Source organism: Myotis daubentonii, chromosome 9, assembly GCF_963259705.1.
Source record: "Myotis daubentonii chromosome 9, mMyoDau2.1, whole genome shotgun sequence".
NCBI classification, from domain to species: Eukaryota; Metazoa; Chordata; class Mammalia; order Chiroptera; family Vespertilionidae; genus Myotis; species Myotis daubentonii.
This window is the reverse complement of record NC_081848.1, coordinates 12,589,293-12,605,533: the sequence shown is the minus strand read 5'-3', so window position 1 is coordinate 12,605,533 and position 16,241 is coordinate 12,589,293. Positions and strand designations below refer to the sequence as shown.

The window sequence follows — 16,241 nt, the reverse complement described above, 5'->3', positions numbered from 1 at the left end:
AGCGCCGCGGCGGGGCGGAGACAGAGACCCGCCCCTGGTCTCCGCCCCTGCGCTCTGCAGCAGCGTGTGACGTCACGGGGCGGGGCTTCGGCGCGAGCGGAAGGCGGGACCAAGGCCAGGAGCCGGCGAGTGATGCCACTCACACTCGGGAAAGAGCTAACGGGACAGCGGCGCAAGCCAATCGCAGCCAGCCCTCCGGAGGCAGAGAGACCGGGGTGGAGACTTCGGATGCCGCGGTTGCAGGTGGGTGATCTTTGGGGTCGGACCGAGTGGGGTGATGGCGTCTTATTCCAGGAGACCCCCCGGGCCCCACAGGAGAGAGGATCCCCCTGGCCACGGCTGCCTCTGCCGCTCCTTCGCGTTCGGGACCGGGAGAGGTTCCCGCGTCTGGGGAGGGACTGCCTGGTGCCGGTTGGACTTGCCTTCCTCCCCCAGCCCCCACCCCCTTGGTTGGACCCCTCCGCTCACCTAGGACTCTTCTGCCCCCAGGAGCCCAGTGGGGCCGAGGCTGCCCCCGAGCCCGAGCCGCTGGGCTGCTGTTGACCCTTTGTTCTCACCATCAAGTGACTCAGGCTGCTCCGCGATTGCCAAGCCTGGACCAAACCCCGGGGGAGAAAACTGAGGATTCTCTCCCTGAGGCACCGGTGGGTCCACGCATCACAGGTCCTTGCTCTAAAAGCCGCAGAGCCGAGTTAAATAACTGCAGCAGCCCTTCCGAGCTACTGTCTCTGCTCAGTTATTTTTGCTGATGTCTCTGCTCCCACAGTTGTTCCAGGTGGACTGCCGGTGACTCCTAGGACAGCCCTAGTGACCAAAGCCCCTCCCGGGGACGGGTCCAGGGGAAAGGTGATCTCTGCAGATGAATGCCAATGCCTGACTCTGGGTGGTTCAGTGCTACACACACGGTGGGATTCAGATGCTCTTCCTTCGGTTGCCAAGGAACGCCAATAAAAGGCCAGCAATGGGAATGAACACAGTCGTACTCTTTAACGCGGGTTGTGTTCTGTTTGCATCGATGCCTGTTTCCATTAGCTTTTCGTGGTATCATGAGCCCCCTTCAATACTTTGCAGATAAATGGGCTTTTGAACACACACATACACAAGTGTGCAAAGAGCTGTAAAATGAATTCCTCGCTTGATGTATGAGTTTACGATAAAAGTCCGTGGCAATGTGTGATATTTAAGGTCTGCTTACCATCTTGCAGAGTTTACAGTCTGGCAAAGCAGATGAGATAAGGCATGTACAAAAATGCTACAGTAAGAAAAAATATAAAGATATGTAAAGTATAAGGCATTCTACTTACTAATACTTGTTTTAGTGGGGTGAAAGAGAGGACCTTGATTATAGTGGTTTCTGCTAACTGGAGGTGAAGAACTAGAGACTGTTTTTTGTTTTTATTGATTTCAGAGAGGAAGGGTGAGGGAGGGAGAGAGGTAGAAACATCAGTGATGAGAGAGAATCACTCATAGGCTGCCTCCTGCACACCCCCTACTGGGGACAGAATCCGCACCCCTGTACATGTGCCCTTGACCGGAATCGAACCCCAACCCTTCAATCCATAGGCCGATGCTCTATCCATTGAGCCAAACCAGCCAGGGCACTATAGATTGTTCATTAAAGAAGTTTTTCTCAATTAGGGTGTAACAAATGGGATGATAGCTAGAGGGGAATAAAAGGTCAAAGGATATAGTTTTGTTTGATGCTTATTTAAAGATGGAAGGTACTAAAATTTGTACACTTATGGAAAATGTCCAGTAGAGTGGAAGAAATTGTTGATGTAACGTAAAGAGAGGTGTATGTGTACCACTCTAAAGTTTATTCCAGAGTGCAGGACTTTGTATTGTTTTTGCTGTATTTGCAGTACCTTGGATAGAGCTTGCCACCATATTAGCTACTCGGTAAACTTTTTAAATTTGTTGAATAAATGAGTAACTTGGACTCGATTTCTCTTACCTTCTTAAAATTCATTCTTCAAACATCAGCCAGAACGATATTTAAAAATATAAATCAGATTCTGCCAAAACCGGTTTGGCTCAGTGGATAGAGCGTCAGCCTGCGGACTGAAGGGACCCAGGTTCGATTCCAGTCAAGGGCATGTACCTGGGTTGCGGGCATATCCCTAGTAGGAGATGTGCAGGAGGCAGCTGATCGATGTTTCTCTCTCGTCGATGTTTCTAACTCTCTATCTCTCTCCCTTCCTCTCTGTAAAAAATCAATAAAATATATTTTAAAAAATAAATAAATAAAAATATCAGATTCTGTCACTGTTCAGTTCAAAATCTTCTGTGATTCCAGTTGCACTTAGAATAAAATTTCAGGTTCTTGTGGCTTATGGGATCCTGCATGAGATGGCACTTGCCTTCTGGAGTCCTATCTCACCTATCTCCTAGCTCTTGTTAACTATATCCCAGTGATGAAAGTGATAGGGGTGACTTATAATCTAATAGATAGGGCACCTGCATTAATCTGAGAAATAATCATTTTATTTTATTTTATTTATTTATTTATTTGAAATAATCATTTTAAATCTTAGGACATATGTGAATAGGGGGTTAAGTTTTTTATATGTGAACTAGAGGTCCAGTGAACGACATTTGTTTACTGGGGGAATTGGGGGGAGGGGGGGAAAGGGCAGGGGAAGATCCCTGCACCCTTTCGTAGTCCAGGAGCCCTTGGGGGATGTCAGCCCGGCTTCTGACTGATCACATTGACCACCAGGGGGCAGCTCCTGCATTGAGCATCTGCCCCCTGGAGGTCAGTGCACGTCATAACGACTGGTCGTTGTGCTGGTCAGTCTATTTGCATATTACCCTTTTATTATATAGGAGGATAGGAGGGTAAGTTTTTCTTAAAGTTTTCTTTTCAAGGGCTGTGTGAAGTGATTAGGGAGGTTACTCAGCTGTGAATCCAGCAAGCAGAACCGATAAGCAGGGTCAGACGGACCCACCAAGAGCCAAAACATCATCTCATCAAATCATCTCACCCCTTTGATGACTAGTTACAAAAGCTGACGTCTGCAGACCCCCAGCCTCACCTTAGCCCCTTCCCCTTTATAATCCTGTCCCCTACACCTTGCTGTAAGACAGGATTTGATGCTTGTAAGCGCCTTGTTTTCTTGGGACCCTTTCCCACTTTAGGGCTTTATATACATTTTGTTCAGCAGCCCCTTACCTTCTCATCATTCAGGTGTCAACTTAAATGACACTTTTCTCGGAAAGACTCTCTCTCCCTAATGTTGTAGTGGATGAAAACAAGGACCTGGGATCAGACTGTGAGTTTACAAGCCAGCTCCCTATTTATGTGCTACATCATCTTGGGCAATTTAGTTAAATTCTCAAAGCTTCCTTTTCCCTGTGTATAAAATGGGGACAATAGTGGTTTAGAAGATTAAAGAGTATATAAAGTATGGACTACAGAGCCTGGCACATAGTAACACTATGTAAGTGTTCGCTGTTACCATTTTTATATGAAATTGAATACTTCCCCTTACAGTGTTCATTTTTATTTCCTTTTCTCAGGTGTTTCTTCACAGTATTTATAATAATTTATAATTTGTCAGTCTTTTCCACTAGATACTAAATACCAAGAAACCAGGGATCAAATCTGACTTTATTCTCCACTAGTAGCCTGGTGCACGAAATTCGTGCACATTAAAAGGGAATTAATTAGAAGAAATATTTTAATATTGCTATTTGCCCTTTTTCTATAAGAGAAGTGTCACATATGAAAGAAAATTAGTAAAATGTATATGAAAATCTTCCTCCGGTCAGAGTCTGGGGCCTGCCGCGGGACCCAGAGTCAAGTCCCCGCCCACCCACGTCTGCCTAAAAATCGCATGAGACCCAGACCTGGCCAGCCCCACCCCCATTAGGCGAGATCCAGACCCAGCCGGCCCCATCCCCGTTAAGCCCCACCAGATGGGGGGCACAGCCTCAGGTCCCCCGGTGCATGTCGGTGGGGGTGCAGTCTCAGGTCCCCTGGCCCGGGCCAGGGTGGGGGACATGCCTTGAGGTTCCCTGTCAAGCCCCGCCAGGCTGGGGGCATGGCCTGAGGTCCCCCATCAAGCCCTGCCAGGCGGGGGTGCGGCCTGAGGTCTCCTGGGCCAGGGTAGGGAGTGCACCTTGAGGTCCCCCATCAAGCCCCGCTGGGCTGGGAGCACAGCCTGAGGTCCCCTGGCCTGGCGCCAGGGTGGGCCTGAGGTCTCTCATCAAGCCCTGCCAGGTGGGGGGTGCGGCCTGAGGTGCCCCAGCCTGGCGCTGGGGCAGGGGGCAGGCCTGAGGTGCCCCAGCCCGGCTCTGTGCAGGGGGCACAGCCTCAGGTCCCCTGGCCTGGCGCCGGGGCAAAGGGCGCGGCCTGAGGTCCCCATCAAGGCAGCTGGGCGGGGGGTGCGGCCTGAGGTCCCCTGATCCGGACTGGGGTTGGGGGGTGCTTTGAAGTCCCCCGTCAAGTCCCACCAGGCAGGGGGCGTGGCCTGAAATCCCTCCCTCCCCCCGACCCCCTGCCGGGCCCAGCGCTACACAGCCTCAGGTCCCTGCTGATTGCTTGTTATGGCTCATTACGGGAACCCCACCTCCGCTGTGGGTGGGCACAGTCATCTTGTGTTACAGGAACCAGCTGCCTCCTGCACACCTACTGGGGATGTGCCCGCAACCAAGGTACATGCCCTTGACCAGAATCGAACCTGGGACCCTTCAGTCCGCAGGCTGACGCTCTATCCACTGAGCCAAACCGGTTTGGCAGTGATATATCATTTCTTAAATGAGTATCCATTATTATCTATCTCCAGGGTTTTCTTTAAGATGCTGATACCCATTCTTCACACTTGGAGGCATGTACACATAGTTACAAATATGATGACTGCTCCCTGAGCAAAAGTGATTTTAAGATACCTATCAATTTTAGATATGTTAAATGTGGGGAAAAGTGTCAAAATTAATGAAATATGATATTGAATTTGCAGAATGTTTGGAGGGGAAAAATGCCTTACAGATATTTTTCCCAGAATTAAAATAATGGTACTGGGTAAGTACATGCTATTACTGATTTTAACCATTAATCTTTGCATACCACTTGACAATACTTAATATTCATGATATCAATTAAGCATTACAATAGTACAGTGTGATTGGTGTGTCCACTTGGCAGATGGGCAAGCCAAACCCTCAGAGAGCCTCAATAGAAGTCACTAGTAACTGATGAGCCATTTAGGACAGTGATGGTGAACCTATGACATGCGTGTCAGAGATGACATGCGAACTTATTTTTTTGGTTGATTTTTCTTTGTTAAATGGCATTTAAATATATAAAATAAATATCAAAAATATAAATCTTTGTTTTACTATGGTTTCAAATATCAAAAAATTTCTATATGTGACACGGCACCAGATTTAAGTTAGGGTTTTTCAAAATGCTGACACGCCGAGCTCAAAAGGTTCGCCATCACTGATTTAGGACCTTTACTCAAACCAAATATAAGAAATAAAAATTTCAGCTTTTTTAGATTTGTCATTAGGATATACATGAAAGGCTTTAACTTTTAGCAACTTTATACAAGTGAATAGGTACATATGAGATTTTATTTATTTGTTTTTTAGAGAGGAAGGGAGAGAGAGAGAGAGAGAAGCATCAATATAAGAGACAAGCATCTATAGGCTCCCCTACACGCCCTGACAGGGATTAAACCAGCAACTTAGGTATGTGCCCTGACTGGGAATTGAACCCACAACCTTTTGGCACATGGGGTGATGCTCCAACCAACTGAGCCACACAGGCCAGGGCTGTATGGGCTTTTTAAAATTAATATTCTCAAGATTTGTGCCACTACGCAAGAAATACAGTTTTTATCCTTTTGAAAGTTTCAGGTTTGGGTACCTTTCAGCTGTTTTGTTTTACATTCAACTTGTTTTTAAAAACTGAGGAACCACATATGGATACCAAAAAACAGTGTTTTCTTTGCATTTTCTAAGTGTTTTAAATTAGAACAAAACTGGGATATCAAAATAGTTTCTGAACTGAATTTATATTTTATTGTATTTTTCTTTCAATTTTTATTTTGAAACATTGCAGATACAGGAATTTATAAAGATAGTATAGAGTGATCACATGTATCCTTCACTCAGTTTCTTCAGTGGTTATAACTTACATAAATTATTGACCAAAATCAAAACCAGGAATTTGTTATTTGTACATATAGTTCTGTCGTTTTATCACATGTGTAGATAGATTCCTGTAACTACCACCACAATCAAGTTACGATTACTACAAAGGTCTTCTGCCTACCTCACCCCCCACCCTCACCTTGTGCATACCCATCTCCTCATCTTCCTCAGTCACAGCTGAGGATTGCGAACCATAATCTCAATCCCTGGAAACCACTAATCTGTATTCCATGTCTCTAATTTTGTCATTTCAAGAATATTATAGATATGGAATCATATGGTATGCGACTTCTAGAGATTGACCTTTTTCACTCATCATAATGCCCTTAAAAGTCATCTAAGTCAGTGGTTCTCAACCTGTGGGTCGCGACCCCTTTGGGGGTCGAACAACCCTTTCACAGGGGTCGCCTAAGACCATCCTGCGTATCAGATATTTATATTATGATTCATAACAGTAGCAACAACAGTTATGAAGTAGTAATGAAAATAATTTTATGGTTGGGTCACAACATGAGGAACTGTATTTAAAGGGCCAGAAGGTTGAGAACCACTGATCTAAGTTGTTATATAAATAATTTATTCCTTTTTAAGGATGAGTATATTCCATGGTATGGATGTACCATGGTTGTATACTCATTTCTCTATTGAGCAACATTTTGGTTGCTTTTCAGTTTAAAGCTGCTATAAAAAAAATCATCTATAAATTTTTGGGATTGAGTCTGCAACCCTGGCATGTGCCCTGACTGGGCCCCAACCAAGAATCAAACCATGACACCCTGGTTTATAGGTTAATGCTCAACCCCTGAGGCATGCCAGCCCGGCTGCCCATTTTTATTTTTATTTATTTATTTTTTAAATTTTTATTGATTTGAGAGAGGAGGGAGAGGGTGAGAGATAGAAACATCAATGATGAAAAGAATCATTGATCAACTGCCTCCTGCATGCCCCCCTCTTGGGGTTCGACCCCACAGTCCAGGCATGTGCCCCTGACCGGAATTGAACCCGGGACCCTTCAGTCTACAGGCTGACACTCTATATCCACTGAGCCAAACCAGCTAGGACGACTGCCCATTTTAATTGGATTAGTTGGAGTTTTTGTGCTGCTGAGTTGTTGTTGTTAATCCTCACCTGAGGATATTTTTTCAATTGTTTTTCAGAGAGAGTGGAAGGGAGGGGAGATGGGGAGAGAAAGAGAGAAATACCGATGTGAGCGAGACACATCGACTGATTGCCTTCTGCATGCGCCCCAAACAGGAATGGGGAGGGAACCTACAATCCAGGTACGTGCCCTTGACCAGGAATCCAATCCAAGACCCTTCAGTCCGTGGGCCGACACTCTAACCACTGAACAACCAGCGAGGGCTGTATATTATATATTTTGGATTGTAACACCTTAGATATGTGATTGCAAAATATTTCCTTCCATTTTATAGGTTGCCTTTTTATTTTGCTGATTGTTTCTTTTACTGTGCAGAAGCTTCTTACTTTGATGTAGTGTCATTGGTTATTTTTGTTTTTGTTGCCTGACTTTAGGTGTTAGGTCGAAAAAAATCATTGCTATTACTAATGGCAAGGAGCATATTCTCTATTTTTCTTCTTAGAGTTTTATGGTTTCAGGTGTTACATTTACATCGTTAATTGATTTTGAGTTAATTTTTGTGAGTGGTATGAGATAGAGGTCTAATTTCACTTCTTTTGCATGTAAATATCCAATTTCCCAGCATTATTTACTAAAAGTGTTTTCCCTCCATTGAGTATTTGTGGCTTCCTGTCAAATATTAGTTGACTCTGTATGTTTACTTCTGAGCTTTCGATTCTTTTCCATTAGTCTGTGTGTCTGTTTTTATGCCAGTATCATATGGCTTTGATTACTATACCCTTGTGATAGAGTCTACAATTAGGAAATGTGATGTGTCTGATGTTGGTTTTTTTCTCAGGATTGTTTTGGCTATTTAGAGTCTTCAGTTCCATATGAATTTTAGGATTGTTTTTTCTTTTTTGTGAAAACTGCCTTGAAAATATATATATTTTTTTAATTGATGTGAGAGAGAGAGAGAGACATCTTTTGGTTTCCTCCTATACGTGCCCTGGCCGGGATCAAACCTGAAACCCTTTTTGGTCTTCAGACACTCCAACCTACTTGGCCGGTGCATGCCTTGGAAATCTCGATAGGGATTGCGTTGAAACTACTAATGGCTTTGGGTAATGTGGACATTTTAACAATATTAATTCTTCTGACCCGTGAACACGGGTTATCTTTCCATTTATTTAAGTTCTTTAATCAGTGTCTTTTAGTTTTCAGTGTATAAATCTTTCACCTACTTGGTTAAATTTATTCCTGTGTATTTTATCGGTTTTGATGCTATTGTAATTGGAGTTGTTATTATTATTTCATCCTATACTAATAAAAGAGAAAAATGGTAATTGGCGTACGACCGATACCTTTTTCATTGGCTAATCAGCGAGATATGCAAATTAACTGTCAGCCAAGATGGCGGCTGGCAGCCAGGCCGCTGAGAATAGGAGGCTTGGTTGCCCCAGTGATGGAGAAAGTCAAGGATCCCCGCAGCTGCGGGGCTCTGAGCTCCTGAAGCAACAACTCCAAAAGATACAATGTTTCAATTACAGAAGCTAAAAGATGGCGGTTAATTTGCATACTCAGGCTCCAAGCAGAGCGAAGCCAAACAGCCCTGAAGCAGCAGGGCAGAGAGGCCTCAGGGCCTGGGATCAGCAGAGTCGAGAGGCCTCCCGGCCCCGGTGATCAGCGGAGTCCAGAGGCCTCCCGGCCCCGGTGATCAGCCGAGAGGCCTCCCGGCCCGCTCCTGGCCCCGCGATCAGCGGAGTCGGAGGCCCCGCGATCAGCGGAGCCAAGAGGCCTCCCAGCCCCGGTGATCAGCGGAGCCGAGAGGCCTCCCAGCCCAGGTGATCAGCAGAGTCGAGAGGCCTCCCAGCCCCAGTGATCAGCAGAGTCCAGAGGCCTCCTGGCCCCGGTGATCAGCCAAGAGGCCTCCCCGCCCGCTCCAGGCCCGTGATCAGCGGAGTCGGAGGCCCCGCGATCAGCGGAGCCGAGAGGCCTCCCAGCCCCGGTGATCAGTGGAGCCCAGAGGCCTCCCGGACCTATGATCAGCAGAGCCGAGAGGCCTCCCAGCCAGGTTATCAGCAGCCGAGAGTCCTCCTGGCTAGAGATCAGCGGAGCCGAGAGGCCTCCAGGCCCCAGTTATCAGCGGAGCCGAGAGGCCTACAGGCCATGGTTATCAGCAGCCGAGAGGCCTCCAGGCCAGGGATCAGGGGAGCCTAGAGGCATCCTGGCCCTGGGATCAGCAGAGCAGCGAGGCCTCCCAGCACCGGGATCAGTGTGACAGGGTGCGGAGCCCCAACCCTCTGATCGGCCCTGCTCTGTGTGTGACAGGGTACAGAGCCCCAACCCCCCTGATGGGCCCTGCTCTGTGCATGACAGGAGTGGCGCTGCAACCTCCCTATGGACCCTGCCTTGAGTGTGACGGGGCGGTGCCCCAACCCCCCAATCGGCCCTACCCTGAGCGTGACTGAGGGTGGCATCGCAACCTCCCAATCCGCCCTGCTCTGTGCATGACAGGGGGCGGTGCCCCAACTCCCCAATTGGCCCTGCTCTGAGCCCGACCAGGGGCTGCACCTAGGGATTGGGCCTGCCCTCTGCCACCCAGGAGCAGGCCTAAGCCAGCAGGTCATTATCTCCTGATGGGTCCCAGACTGTGAGAGGGCACAGGCCAGGCTGAGGGACCTACTCTCCCAACCCCGAGTGCACAAATTTTTGTGCACCGGGCCTCTAGTTTTTAGATAATTTGTTGTTAGTACTACTAATTTTTGTATGTTAATTTTGTATCCTGCCACTTTACTGAATTCATTTATTAGTTCTAACACTTTTTTTGGTGGAGTCCTTAGGCCTTTCTATATAGAAAATCATGACATCTGTAAAAAAGACAGTTTGACTTCCTTTCCACTTCTGATGCCTTTTATTTATTTTCTTGCCTGATTACTCTGGCTAGAACTTGCACTACTATGTTGAATAGTGGTGAGAGTGGGCATCCTTTTTCTTAAGCCCAATATTAGAGAAAAAGCCTTCAACTTTGCACAATTGAGTATGATGTTAGCTGTGGGCTTGTAATAGTTTGCCTTTATTATTGTGTGGAGATTTTTTTTGGTCTTTATTATTGAGAGTATTGTAAATGTCCCTCCTTTTTTCCCCATTGCTCCTCCATCTGGTTCCTGTCCCTCTTTAGGCCTTCACAGCACTATTGTCTGTGGCCACGGGCAATGCATATGTGCATATAAGTTATTTGGTTAATCTCTTACCACCTCTCCCCTTCTCTCCAAGGTTCCTTAGCCTGTTGCATGCTTCTATGCCTCTGGATCTATTTAGTTTGTCATTTTATTTTGTTCCTTAGATTCCACATATAAGTAAGATCATGTGATATTTGTCTTTCTCTCACTGGCTTATTTTGCTTAACATAACAACCTCTAGGTCCAGTTTGTTGAGAATTTTTATGAATAGAGATTGAATTTTCAAATACCTTTTCTGGATCTATTGAGTGATTGTATGATTTGTATCTTATAATTAACTGGAGGCCCAGTGCACGAACTTCGTGCACAGGTAGGGTCCCTAGTGGCTGCCGGCTGCTGGCCGGGGTGCCTCCCTTCCCCTGGCCACCTGTCGCCTGGTCAAACTCCTGGTCAAACTCCCAGTCAAGGGGACAATTTGCATATTAGGCTTTTATTATATAGGATGTAATGAATCACATTTACTGTTTTGTGTAAGTTGCATACCAGGGATGAATCATGGAATATAATCCTATCTAATAAAAGAGAAACATGGTAATTGGCGTACGACTGCTACCCTTCCCATTGGCTAATCAGCGAGATATGCAAATTAACTGCCAGCCAAGATGGCGGCCGGCAGCCAGGCAGCTTGAAACTGAACATGAGGCTTGCTTGCTTCAGTGACGGAGGAAATCAACGTTCCTGCCTGCCTTGCCGACCTCTGAGCCTGCAGTTTAAGAAACATTGTAACAAATATAGAAGCTAAACAAAACCCCAGAAACCAGCTTTCAGCTGGCTGGGATCTCAGAGCTGGAGTTGATACAGAGTTTCAATTATAGAACCTAAACAAACCAGATACCTACTTTCAGCAGCTGAGGCCTCAGAGCTGGAGCCAGAGCTAAAGCTGGCCCAGAATGAAAAAAGAAAAAAGGAGCAGTTGGGAGCTTCAGTCCCAGCCTGAAAACAGCCCTCAGCCCCTCACCCAGACTGGCCAGGCACCCCAGTGGGGACCCCCACCCTGAAGGGTGTGTGACCAGCTGCAAACAGCCATCATCCCCTCACCCAGGCTGGCCAGGCACCCCAGTGGGGACCCCCACCCTGATCCAGGACACCCTTCAGGGCAAACCAGCCAGCCCCCACCCATGCACCAGGCCTCTATTCTATATAGTGAAAGGGTAATATGCCTCCCAGCACCGGGATCAGCAGAGCCGCGAGGCATCCCGGCATAGGGATCAGCGTGACAGGGGGCAGCGCCCAAACCCCCTGATCTCCCTGTGGCTCTGTGTGTGACAGGGGACGGGGCCACAACCTCTCTATCGGCCCTGCTCTGTTCCTGACAGGGGAAGGCGCCCCAACACCCTGATCGGCCCTGCTCTGTGCCTGATAGGGGGAGCTCCCCAACCCCCTGATCATCCTGCGGCTCTGTGTGTGACAGGGTGCGGCGCCCCAACTCCCCCCCCACCTCCACCACACGGGCCCTGCTCTGTGGTGGGGTAGAGCCATAACCTCCCCATCGGCCCTGCCCTGGATGTGACAGTGGCGGTGCCCCAACCCCCCTGATCCGCCCTACTCTGTGAGTGACAGAGGGGAGCTCCTCAACCCCCTGATGGGCCCTGCTCTGTGCATGACAGGGGGGATCTCCTCAACCCCCTGATCGACCCTGCTCTGTGCGTGACAGCGGGGAGCTCCCCAACCCCCTGATCGGCCTGCTCTGTGCATGACAGGGTACGGAGCCCCAACCCCCCCAATCGGCCCTACCCTGAGCGTGACTGAGGGTGGCATCGCAACCTCCCAATCCGCCCTGCTCTGTGCATGACGGGTCGGCGCCCCAACTCCCCAATCGGCCCTGCTCTGAGCCCGACCAGGGGCTGCACCTAGGGATTAGGCCTCCCCTCTGCCACCTGGGAGCAGGCCTAAGCCAGAAGGTCGTTACCTCCTGATGGGTCCCAGACTGGGAGAAGGCACAGGCCAGGCTGAGGGACCCCCCCCCCCCCCAGTGCACAAATTTTTGTGCACCGGGCCTCTAGTCTTTTTATAATATGCTGTTGAATTTGGCCTGCTTATATTTTGTTGAGATTTTCTTTTGCATCTATATTTATTAGGGATTTGCTTCTAGTTTTATGTAATGGCTTTATGTGGCTTGGTATCACAGTAATGATGGCCTTGTAAAATGAGTTTATATGTTCCTTCCTCTTCAGTTGTTTTGGAAATGTTTGCGAAGGATTGGCCTTAATTCTTTTTTATTAAGTGTTTGGTAAATTTTACCCATCAATCCATCTGCTCTTGGACTTTTCTTTGTTGGAAGGTTTCTGATTATTCATTCAATGTTATAGTAATTGGTCAGATTTTCTATTTCTTCATGAGTCAGAGTTGGGAGGTTGTTTCTAGGAATTTATCCAGTTCATCTAGGTCAGGGGTCCTCAAACTTTTTAAATAGGGGCCAGTTCACTGTCCCTCAGACTGTTGGAGGGCCAGACTATAGTTTAAAAAAAAAAACTATGAACAAATTCCTATGCATACTGCACATATCTTATTTTGAAGTAAAAAAACAAAACGGGAACAAATACAATATTTGTATTTGCATGTGGCCCGCGGGCTGTAGTTTGAGGATCCCTGATCTAGGTAATCTGGTATGATGATGATAAATGTTCATAGTAGTTTCTTATGATCCTTTGTATTTCTGTGATACCAATTTTAATGTCTCTTCTTTTATTTATAATTTTATGCATTTGTGATCTCTCCACCTCTCCCTCTCTCTCTGGTTAGTTTATGTACAGTTTTGTCATCTATTCAAAGAACTATGTCTTGGTTTTGTCAGTCTTATTATTTTTTTCCTTATTTCATTTATTTCTGCTCTAATCTTTATTATTTTCTTACTTTTCCTAGCTCCTTGAGATGTAAAATTAATTTGTTTTAGGTGAGAGCTTTTTCTTGATTTATGCATTTATTGCTATAAATTTTCCTCTTAGAACTGCTTTTGCTTCATTTCATAAGTTTTGGTATGTTGTAATTTCACTTTCATTTGTCTCAAGATACTTTTTTTTTTTTAAATATATTTTATTGATTTTTTACAGAGAGGAAGGGAGAGAGATAGAGAGTCAGAAACATCGATGAGAGCGAAACATCGATCAGCTGCCTCCTGCACATCTCCTACTGGGGATATGCCCGCAACCCAGGTACATGCCCTTGACCGGAATCGAACCCGGGACCTCTCAGTCCGCAGGCCGACGCTCTATCCACTGAGCCAAACCGGCCTCGGCTCAAGATACTTTTTATTTCCTACTTAATTGCTTCTTTGATACATTGATTGTTAAAGAATGTGTTGTTTAATTTCCAAATACTTGCCAATTTTCTAATTTTCCTCCGTTACTGATTTCTAGTTTCATATGATTATGGCTAGAAAACAGAGTTGATATGGTTTTAGTCTTCTGAAATTTGCTAAGACTTACTCTGTGGCCTAACATATGTCTCTATTCTAGAAAATGTTCTGTTTATGCTTGAGAAGAATCATTATTCTGCTTTTGTTGGACAGAATGTTCTGTAAACATCTGTTAGTTCTCTTTGGTCTATAATGCTGTTCATATCCTCTGTTTCCTTATTGATTTTCTGTCTGGATGATCTATCCATGTTGAAAGTGGGGTATTAAAGTCCCCAATTATTACTGTTTTGCTGTTTCTACCTCCTGGTAGTTCTGTTAATATTTGCTTTATATATTTTGATGCTCTGATGTTGGGTGTATGAATATTTATAATTTTTATATCTTCTTGATGGATTGACCCCATTATTATCTTTGTTTCTTTTGACTATTTTTAGCTTAAAATCCATTTTTTTTGGTTATAAGTACAACTACCCCTTGCTTTCTTTTAATGACCATTTGTTTAAAATATCTTTCTCTACATCTTTACTCTCATTCTGTGTGTGTCTATTGCCAAAGTGAGTTTTATGTTGGCAGCTTATTGTTGGATTTCGTGTTTTGTTTTGTTTTTAGTATTTTTATCGATTTCAGAGAGGAAGGGAGAGGGATAGACAGATAGAAACATCAATGATGAGGGAGAATCATCAATTGGTTGCCTCCTGCACTCTCCCCACTGGGGATCAAGCCAGCAACCCAGGCATGTGCACGTGGCCGGAATCGAACCTGGGACCCTTCAGTTTGCAGACCGATGCTCTATCCACTGATTCAAACTGGCTAGGGCTGGATTTTGTGTTTTATCCATTCAGCCATTCTTTCTTTTGATTGGAGACTTTAATCTATTTACATTTAAAGTAATTATTGTTAGGTAAAATCTTGGTATTGCCATGTTAATTGTGTTCTGACAGTTTTGTATATCCTTTGTTTCTTGTTTCTTTATCTTTCTGTCTTCTTTGTGATTTGATGACTTTTGGTAGCAATATTCTTAGACACCTGAATCACAATATTTTGTGTAATTACTACAGGTTTTTCCTTATTGGTTACCATGAGACTTACATAAAATGTAACACCCTTTAAGCTGATAACTTAATTTTGCTAACATATAAACTGGACATTTTTGCTCCCTCCTTCCCCTAGTATATTTTAGGTTTTTGATGTTTCAATTTATATTAGTTTTATATTGTGTATTCAGTGACAAATTATTGTATTTATAGTTATTTTTAATATGTTTGTTTTTTAACTTTTAAACTCAAGTTGTCATCCAATTATTTAGCACCATGATAGTATTAGAAATTTGACTTTGACTGTATATTTACCATTACCAGTTAGTGTTACACTTAACATTCATACATTCTCATGATTTTAGTTAGCATCCTATTTCTGGTTGAGGAACTTACTTTAGTATTTTTTGTAAGACAAGTAGAATGGTAATGGACTCCCTCAACTTTTGTTTTTTGGGGAAAGATTTTACTTCTCATTTTTTCTGAGAAGCAGCTTTGCCAGGTACAGTATTCTTAGCTGATAATTTTATTCTTTCAATATTTTAAATATATCACCTCATTCTCTACTGGTCTACAGAGTTTCTGCCCATAGTCTTATTGGGGGTGTGGTGTCAAGGGGGAGGGTTCTATGTGATGTTTTACTCTGCTTCTTCCAGTATCATTCTGTCTTTGACTTTTGACAATGTCATTATGATGTGTCTCTGTGTAGCACTCTTTGGCATCCTTTGGGCCTCATGACTCTGGATGTCCATGTCTCACTCCAGGTTTAGGAAGTTTTCAGCCATTATTGCTTTACAAATGTTTTCTGTCCTTTCCTCTTTATCTTCCTCCCAGCATTTTCATAATGCACATATTGTTCTTTGGATGGTATCCTATGAGTCCCATATGCTTTCTTCACTTTTTCATTTTTTATTTTCCTCTGTGCTCCTCCTTCTAGTAAACTGTTTCTTTCTTCTGCTTGACTGAGTCTGATGTTTAAACTCTCCAATGAATTCTTCAGGCCAGTCATATATTCATATATTTCAACTTTAAAATTGCTGGGGGTTTTTTTTAATATTGTTTTATTGCTTAAAATATTACTAAGAGTAGTACATATGTCTCCTTTTCCCCCCCACTTGATTGCTGGGTATTTTTTAATAATTTTTAATTCTTTGTTGAAATTGTCATTTTGTTCATACATTGTTTTGCTCATCTATGTATATAAAAACCTAAGTGACCAAATGACTGAACAACTGAATGACTGGTTGACCAGTTGCTATGATGCACATTGACCACCAGGGGGTAGATGCTCAATGCAGGAGCTGCCCCCTGGTGGTCAGTGCGCTCCCACAGTGGAAGCGCCGCTCAGCTGACCAATGGGCGCCAGATGCAGG

The 16,241-nt window shown here is 45.0% G+C and overlaps 1 protein-coding gene across 5 annotated transcripts in view; it reads left to right on the top strand.

The window, feature by feature from the left end:
- The first annotated feature begins 89 nt into the window (after positions 1-89).
- Positions 90-16,241, top strand: part of KBTBD3 (kelch repeat and BTB domain containing 3) — a 31,074-nt gene continuing 14,922 nt past the window's right edge. For 2 of the 5 annotated variants that reach the window (XM_059707954.1, XM_059707949.1), the window contains exon 1: positions 90-243. The gene's annotated coding sequence lies outside the window, so the exon portion shown is untranslated. Of the gene's footprint in view, positions 244-489; positions 645-7,316; positions 7,440-16,241 lie in introns of all 5 variants that reach the window. The other 3 variants (XM_059707950.1, XM_059707953.1, XM_059707951.1) reach the window with 3 other exon arrangements.